The 9,380-nt window shown below is 32.0% G+C and overlaps 1 non-coding gene across 1 annotated transcript; it reads right to left on the reverse strand.

The window, feature by feature from the left end:
- Positions 1 to 9,018: 9,018 nt before the first annotated feature.
- LOC115940957 (U6 spliceosomal RNA) lies at positions 9,019 to 9,124 on the reverse strand. Its single transcript, XR_004075679.1, has one exon. It is a non-coding gene; the product is annotated as a U6 spliceosomal RNA (small nuclear RNA).
- Between the last annotated feature and the right edge of the window lie 256 nt (positions 9,125 to 9,380).

Below are 9,380 nucleotides of genomic sequence, written 5' to 3' on the forward strand. Positions count from 1 at the left end.
TTTGCTCACTTTTTAACTGGGTTATTTATTTATATATTTATTTATTTATTTATTTTTTGCTATTGAGTTGTATGAGTAACATATATTTTGGATAGTAGCTTCTTATCATATATTGTTTGCAAGTATGTTTTCCCATTCTATAGGTTGTCTTTTCACTTTATTGATGGTTTTCTTTTGCTAGGCAAAAGCTTCTTAGCTTCAACTAGTCTCACTTGTTTGTTTTTGATTTTGTTACTTGTACTTTTGGTGTCATATCCAAAATGTCACTACCAAAACCCATGCCAAGGAGTTTTTTATGATTTTTTTTAGGAGTTTTGTGGTATCAGGTCTTACATTTAAGTCCTTAACAAATTTTGAGTTGATTTTTTTTTTTGAGTGGTGTAGTATATGGGTCCCCTTTCTTTCTTTTGTTTTCTTGCATATGAATATCCCATTATTCTATCACCATTGAAAAGAGTGTCTTTTCTCCATTGAGTGTTCTTGACTCCCTTGTCAAACATTAGTTGATTCTATATGCTTGGGTTTATTTGTAGGCTCTCTATTCTGTTCCACTAAGGTATTTGTCTCTTTTTATGCCAGTACCATACTGTTTTTATTACTGTATCTTCATAGTATAGCTTGAAATTGGGAAGTGTGTTACCTCCTCCTTTGTTCTTCTTCTATATGTTGAGATGTGTTCCTTATATGCCTAAATTTGTTGAGTTTTTATCAGGATTTTATGTTGGATTCTGTCAAATGCTTTTTCTCTATTGAGATCATTATATGGTTCTTTTATTTCATTATCAATGTGATATGTCACATTGATTGATTTGCATATATTAAATTGTCTTTGCATCCCAGAGATAAATCCCACTTGATCATGGAATGATTGTTTAATGTGCTACTGGATTCAGTGTGCTAGTATTTAATTGAGAATTTTTCCATCTATATTTATCAGAGATATTGGCCTGTGGTTTTCTTTTTTAGTAGTGTCCTTTCCTGATTTTGGTCTCAGGATAATGCTGGCCTTGTAAAATTAGTTTGAGAGTGTTCCCTTCTCCTTATTTTTTTGGAAGAATTTGAGGATTAATGTTAATTCTTGTTGAAAGTTTTGGTAAAATTTACCAGTGAAACCATCTGGTCCTGGGCTTTTCTTCATTATGAGATTTTTGATTACTGATTTAATTTCCTTACTAGTAATTGGTCTATTCAGATTTTTAATTTCTTCCTAACTTAGTCTTGGTAAGTTGTATGTTTCTAATAATTTTATTTTCATTTCTTCTAGGTTGCCCAATTTGTTGGCATATGGTTGTCCATAGTAGCCTTTTATGATCCTATGAATTTCTGTGATATCAGTTGTAGTGTCTCCTTTTTCATTTATAATTTTGTTGATTTGGGTCCCTTCTCTTTTTTTTCTTGGTTAGTCTAGCTAAGGATTTGTCAGTTTTCTTTATCTATTCAAATAAACAACTGTTTGGTTAATATTTTTTATTGTTTTTATGTTCTTATTTCATTTATTTCTGCTTTAATCTTTATTATTTCCCTTCTGCTAACTTTGGGCTCAGCTGGTTCTTCTTTCTCTAGTTCCTTAAGAATTAAGTTGTTTACTTGGGATTTTTCTTTCTTCTTAATGTGTTTTTTGTCTCTTTGCTTTTATTACATTCCATAAGTTCTGGTATCTTGTTTCCATTTTGTATGTTTCATTTTAAAAAATTTTCCCTTTAATTTCTTATTTAATCCATTTGGTTGTTCAGGATAATATTTGATTTACATGTGTTCATGAGTTTTCCGTTTTTCCTCTTCTTATTGATCTCTAGTTTCATGCCATTGTGGTCAGAGAAGGCACTTGCTATGATTTCCATCTTCTTGAATGTGCTAAAACTTGTTTTGTGGCCTAACATATAGTCTATCCTAGAAAATATTCCATGTACACTTGAGAAAAAAAATACTAAATAATACCTGAAAAATGGTCCAAATCTAGGGAAAGAAACAGACATCCAGATCCAGAAGGCACAGAGATCCCCAAACAAAGTCAACACAAGGAAGTCCACACCAAGACATATAAAATTAAAATAGCAAAAGGGAGCAGAAAAAATCAGCACAAGAACGCCGTTACACACAAGGGAATTTTAAAAGCAGTACAAGAAAGCATTTATACACAGGGAAAACCCATAAGGCTATCAGCTGATTTCTCAGCAGAAACTTTACAAGTCAGATACAAGTGGCATGATATATACAAAGTGCTGAGAGAGAAAAAAAAAAAAAACTAACCAAGAATATTCTATCCATCAAGGCCACTATTCAGAATAGAAGGAGAGATAAAGTTTCCTAGATAAGCAATATTTAAAGGAATTTATTACCACTAAACCAGTCTTATAAGAAATTTTAAGGGGAGTTCTTTGAGTGGAAAGGAAAGGCCATAATTAAGAGTAAGAAAATTAGAAAAAGAACATATGTCCCAGGTATATACAAACATAATAAAAGTAGTAGATTAATCACTTATAAAACTAGAATAGAGGTTAAAGCACAAAAGCAGTAAAATCAATTGTATCTATAAAAATCAAAGGATACACAAAATAAAATAACATAAAGTATAACATTATATACATAAAATGTGTGTGGAGGGTAAAAATTTAGTGCTTATAGAATGGGTTCAAGCTTAAGTGACCTAAGCCTAATATAGACTGCTTTATGAAAAGAATAGTACATACAAACCTAATGGTAACCACAAAGCAGAAGCCTGTAATAGATATGCAAAAAATAAAGGGTAAGGAATCCAAGCATATCACTAAGGAAAGCTCTCAAACCACAAGGGAAGAGAACAAGAGAAGAAAGTGACAGAGAAGCACTATAAAAACAATTGTAAAATAAGTAACAAAATGAAAATAAGTATATGCCTATCAATAATTATTTTGAATGTAAATGGATTTCATGCTCCAATCAAAAGACATAGGGTGACATAATGGAATAAAAAAAAGACCCTTCTATATGCTGCCTACAAGAGACTCATTTTAGACCTAAAAACACATGCAGATTAAAAATAAGGGATGGAAAAGCATTTATCATGCAAATGAAGGTGAAAAGAAAGCTGGGGAGCAATACATATATTTGACAAAATAGACTTTAAAACAGACTGTACCAAGAGACAAAGAAGAACACTAATCATAAAGGGAACAATCCAATGAAAAGACATAAAACTTTTAAATATTTATGCACCTAACATGGGAGCACCCAAATACATAAGGTAACTATTAACAGACATAAAGGGAGAAATTGATAGTAATGCAAAAATAGTAGGGGACTTTAACATCCTACTTGTATCAATGGATAGATCATCCAGACAAAAACTAAAAAGTAACAAGGAAATGGTGGCTTTGAATGACACATTGGATCAGATGGACCTAATAGATTATTCAGAACATTCCATCCAAAACAGTGGAATACATATTCTTTTGAAGTACATACAGAACATTCTCCAGAATAGACCATGTGTTAAGCCACAAAACAAGTGAATAAATTCAAAGAGCTTGAAATCATATGTCTTTTTTACTACAATGCTGTAAAACTAAAATCAACCACAAGAAAAAATCTGGAAAGAACACAAATATATGGAAGGTAAATAACATGCTACTAAACAATGAATGATTCAACTAAGAAATCAAAGAAAATTAAAAAAATACATGGGGACAAATGAGAATGGAAGCACAATGGTCCAAAATGTTTGGGATGCAACAAAAGCTGTTCTAAGAAGGAAGATTATAACAATATAAGCCTAACTCAAGAAGCAAGAATATTTTCAAATAAACAACCTAACCTTAACACTTAAAGGAACTAGAAAAAGAAGTACAAAGACCAAAGACAGTAGAAGGATGGAAATAATAGATTAGAACAGAAATAAATGAAATAAAGACTAAAAACAACAACAACAACAACAATAGAACAGATCGATGAAACCAGGAGCTAGTTCTCTGAAAAGATCAACAAAATTGATAAACCTTACTCAGACTTATTAAAAAAGAGAGAGAGGACTCAAATAAAATCAGAAATGAAAGAGGAGAAATAACAATCAACACTACAGAAATACAAAGAATTATAGGAGAATATTATGAAAAATTATATGCCAACAAATTGGACAACTTAGAAGAAATGGATAAATTTCTAGAAACATATAACCTCCCCAAACTACATCAGGAAGAAACAGAAAATTTGAACAGACTGATTACCAGTAATGAAATTAAATCAGTAATCAAAAACTCCCAACAAACAAATGTCCAGAACTAGATGGCTTCACAGATGAATTCTACCAAAATTTTAAAAAAGAGTTAATACTGGATCTTGATGTGGATGATATGGAGATGGAGAGCTATGAAGTCCCATGGAACACTGTCCTGCGAGGTGGGAGCACTGTCTTGGTAGGTATGAGTCTATTTATAAGAAATTCTAGAGTAGGCAAACCAATCTATAGTGACAAAGCAGATCAGTGGTTGCCTGGATCTGGGGTGGGAATGGGGACTGAAAGCAAAGGGGCTTCAGGGAAGGGTTCCAGAAAAATTTGGGGGAGTATTGAGAACATTCTAGATCTTAACTGTGGTGGTAGTTACAATGGTACACAGATGTCACAACTCATTGATAAAAAGAAAAAAAATAAAATAAAAAAGAGTTAATACCTAATTTTCTCAAGGTCTTCCAAAAAATAGAAGAGGAAGGAAAGCTTCAAAATTCATTCAATGATGCCAGCATTACCCTGATACCATAACCAGATAAAGACACTCCAAAAATGAAAACTACAGGCCAACATCTCTAATATATATTGATGCAAAAATCCTCAATAAAGTATTAGCAAACCAAATTCAACAATATATTAAAAAATTATTTACTATGATCAAGTCAGATTTATTCCTGGAATGTGAGGGTGGTTCAGTATTTGTAAATCAATGTGATACAATTACATTAACAAGAGCAAGGATAAAAACCATATGACCATTTCAATAGATGCAGAAAAAAACATCTGACAAAGTATATTTAGTCATGATAAAAACTTTCAACAAAGTGGGTTAAAGGGAATATACCTCAACATAATAAAGGCCATAAATAAAAAATCCACAGCTAACATCATACTCAGTGGCAAAAAACTAAGCTTTTTACTCTAAGATCAGGAACAAGACAAGGATGTTCACTCTCACCACTTTTATTCAACATAGTACTGGAAATCCTAGCCACAGCAATCAGATAAGAAAAAGGAATAAAAGGCAACCAAATTGGTAAGAAGTAAAACTTTCACTATTTGCAGATAACATGATACTCTATATAGAAAACCCTAAAGCTTCCACTAAAAAATGACTAGAACTGATAAATTCAGTAAAGTCACAGGATACAAAATAAATATACAGAAATCTGTTTCATCTCTATACAGTAATAATGAGGCAGGATAAAAAGAAATTAAGAAAACAATGCCACTTACAACAGCACCAAAAATAATAAAATACCTAAGAATAAATTTAACCAAGGAGGTTAAGTGCATTCTGAAAACTATAAATCATGATGCAAGAATTGAAGATAACACATACAAATGGGCAGATATTTCATGCTCATGGATTGTAAGAATGGATATTGTTAAAATTTCCATACTACCCAAAGCAATCTACAGTTTAATGCAATTCCTGTCAAAATACCAACACCATTTTTTCTCAGAACTAGAACAAATAATTCTAAAATTTGTATTGAACCACAAAGACCCTGAATAGCCATACCAATCTTGAGAAAGAAGAACAAAGCTGGAGGTATCGCAATTCCAGATTTCAGGATGTACTACAAATCTGTAGTAACCAAAACAGTACGTTACTGGTGCAAAATAGACACAAAGATCAATGTAACAGATTAGAGAGCTCAGAAATAAACCCATAATTATATGGTCAATTCATTCATGACAAAGGAGAAAAGAATATACAATGGGAAAAAGTCTTTTCAACAAATGGTGTTGGTAAAACTGGACAGCCACATGGAAAATAATGAAACTGAACCACTTTGTTACACCATACACAAAAATAAACTCAAAGTGGATTAAAGACATAAATGTGAAACCTGAAGCCATAAAATTCCTAGAAGAAAACATAAACAGTAATCTCTTTGATATCAGCTGTAGAAACATTTTTCTAGATATGTCTCCTGACACAAGGGAACCAAAAGCAAAACTACTGGGACTACACAAAGATAAAAAGCTTTTTGCACAGTGAAGGAAACCATGAACAAAACTAAAGGACAACCCACTGAATGGGAGAAGATATTTGCAAATGATATATCTGATAAGGGGTTAGTATCTAAAATGTATAAAGAACTTATACAATTTAACACCAGAAAAAAACAAATAATCCAATTAGAAATGGGCAGAAAACATGAATGGATTTTTTCCAAAGAAGACATACAGATGGCCAACAGACACATGAAAATATGCTCAACATCACCCATTATCAGGGAAATTCAATTCAAAACCACAATGAGTTATCATCTCACACTTGTCAGAATGGTTAAAATAAAAAAGATAAGAAATAACACATGTTGGAGAGAATATTGAGAAAAAAGAACTATCATGACCTATTGGTGGAAATCCAATCTGGTGTAGCCACTGTAGAAAACAGTATGGAGGTTCCTCAAAAAATTAAAGATAGAATTAACATATGATCCAGTAATTCCACCACTGGGTATTTACCAAAGAATTCAAAAACACTAATTCAAAAAGATATATGTAACTCTATGTTTATTTCAGTGTTATTTACAATAGCCAAGATATGGAAGCAACCCATGTGTCCATTGATATATGAACAATTAAAGAAGTGTGATATATATATATATATATCACACAACGGAATATTACTTAGTCCTAAGAAGAATTAAATCTTGCCATTTGCAACAGCATGGATGGATCTAGAAGGTATAATGCTAAGTGCAATAAGTCAGTCAGAGGAAGACAAATACCATATGATTTCGCTCATATATGGAATTTAAAAAAACAAACAAATAAAGAAACAAAGAGACAAAAAAACAAACAAACAAACAAAAAAACCCAGACTCTTAAATATAGAGAATGAACTTCTTGTTGCCAGAGGGGAGGTGGGTAAGGGAATGGGTGAAATAGATAGAACGGATTAAGAGTACACTTAAAGTGATGAGCACTGAGTAATGTATAGAGTCGTTGAAACATTATATTGTACACCTGAAACTAATGTAACACTGTATGTTAATTATACTTGAATAAAAATTTAAATTAAAAAATAACTGGCCTACATTCTTTAAAATTACAAAGGTCATGAAAGTAAAGTTTCAGAAACTGCTCCAGTGAAGGAAATTAAAGTGATATGAAAACCAAATGCAGTGCACAATTGTGAACTGGATCCTTTTGCTATGAAGGATATTGTTGAGATGACTGGGAGATTTGATTTGGGATCTGAAAAATAGATGTTTGTGATGTAGAAACATTAATTTCCAGATTTTGATGGTTGTATTGTAGTTATATAGGAGAATGCCCTTTATGGCAGAAAAAACAAAATAAAATATTCAGGGTTGATGAGATATCATGTTGGCAACTTACTCTCCAGTGGTTTAGGAGGAAAAATTTGTTTGGCCTATATCTCCATACTTGCAAATTTTCTATAAGTTTGGCATTATATGTGCATGTATGTTTATAAAGGGAAGGTATCATAGTGGCAGTGTATGAGAAAATGAGCTTTGAAAATCAGACAGACCTAGGTCTGATTCTTGGCCTTTATCACTTAGTTGTGTGACACTGAACCAATTATTTAACTTCCCTGAATCTAAGTTTTCCTATTCAAAGTAGAACATAATTACAGTTACATTTCACTGGGCTTCCATTGTAGTTACGTGAGAGATGAGATCATGGTCATCATCATCATTTTTCCTATTGCTGAGAATTTGCTCTATGCATTGAATTTAGTGGAGTACTTTTCAAACTCTGTGATGAAAGATATTTTTGAAAGTTTAATTCATTATTGACTAATACTTTTAGAAAATATGATAACAATGAATTTCTCAAAATAAATACAAAGTACAAGGCTACATTTTCACTAGAGTCAACAAACATGAAATTACATTTTAGTACATATGAGAAGAGATGTTATAAGAAAAATAAATTAATTATAAAACCTATATATGATGCATTGAAAGTATAAGTATGGGCAAGTAATGATTACTTGAGTAGAATAGTGATTCCCCATATTAGATGCCTATATGCACACTTTGAAAGACACTGTGTATATCAATATCTAAAGTTTATAATGTGACAAAGGAGCTAGCTTATGGCTAAGTAATTTACAGGATCTAAGCTGTATTGATGACAATGCTATTTGCAAAGAATACTGCATATGTGATTCTTGCATGTTTTGTTTTAATAACAGAGTAGAGAAATGCTTCTCATATAAGTATGTTGACAGGAGTAAAAGAGATTTTAAAGCAATTTCAGCAAGGTCAAGTTATTCATTTTAACTTTTACTCAAGATGAAATGAATGATGTCATTTCAAAATTTATTTTCAAGGTTTCATTGATAGCCAGTTCCAAAATTTTAACCTGTAAAACTGTAGTAGAATTGTCTTTCAAAGAAGGAAATGGATTTCATATTTTAGTATGTGTTTTAGTTGATAAACTGATCTAAAAATATCACATGTTGTTATATGGTCCTATTGAGAATGACTACAACACAGCTTGCATCAAAGCAACTCATCACATTAGTTCAACAACACCTGAGCTAGTCAATACCTATTTAACGAAACAAGCACTTTCTAGGATGTTGCGACAATGTCAGTGCGGTTATAGTTTGCAAACTCTGTTTCTATACTTATCTATCATGGACTGGTAACAAAAAATTCACTACCAGCACTGGTTCAAGGACTACATTTTGAGCACTGGCTTAGTGCTTTGGATGGATTAACTTAAGAAATAATGTAAATAAAGCACTCATCACAGTGAGAGGTACCAAGTATGTACTTCAATAAATATAGCTATTATTCACATCAATATTGTTATTTTTTTAAAATATGGAATGCTTCACAAATTTGCATGTCATCCTTGTTCAGGGGCCATGATAATCTTCTCTGTATTATTCCAATTTTAGTATATGTACTGCTGAATGAGCACTCATGTTAATATTATTTAAAATATTGTCCACTGAGCCTCAAAGGCTTTTCTCACTGGGAAAAGCAGTTTTCATTAATTAAGATGTACACAGCGTCAAGTTCAAGTACTGCCGATAGACCACACAAACAGGACATGTCCACCCTACCATCCACTCAAAAGCAGATTCTGTCCATTCAAAAATATAAGTAAAAGCTTGCTTCATTAGGAACACTTGTCTGGCCATATAGTCTTTACCTAGTTTTGGTGCTGACTCCTT

Source organism: Leptonychotes weddellii, chromosome X (genome assembly GCF_054177405.1).
Source record: "Leptonychotes weddellii isolate Sample4059 chromosome X, ASM5417740v2, whole genome shotgun sequence".
Lineage (NCBI taxonomy): Eukaryota > Metazoa > Chordata > Mammalia > Carnivora > Phocidae > Leptonychotes > Leptonychotes weddellii.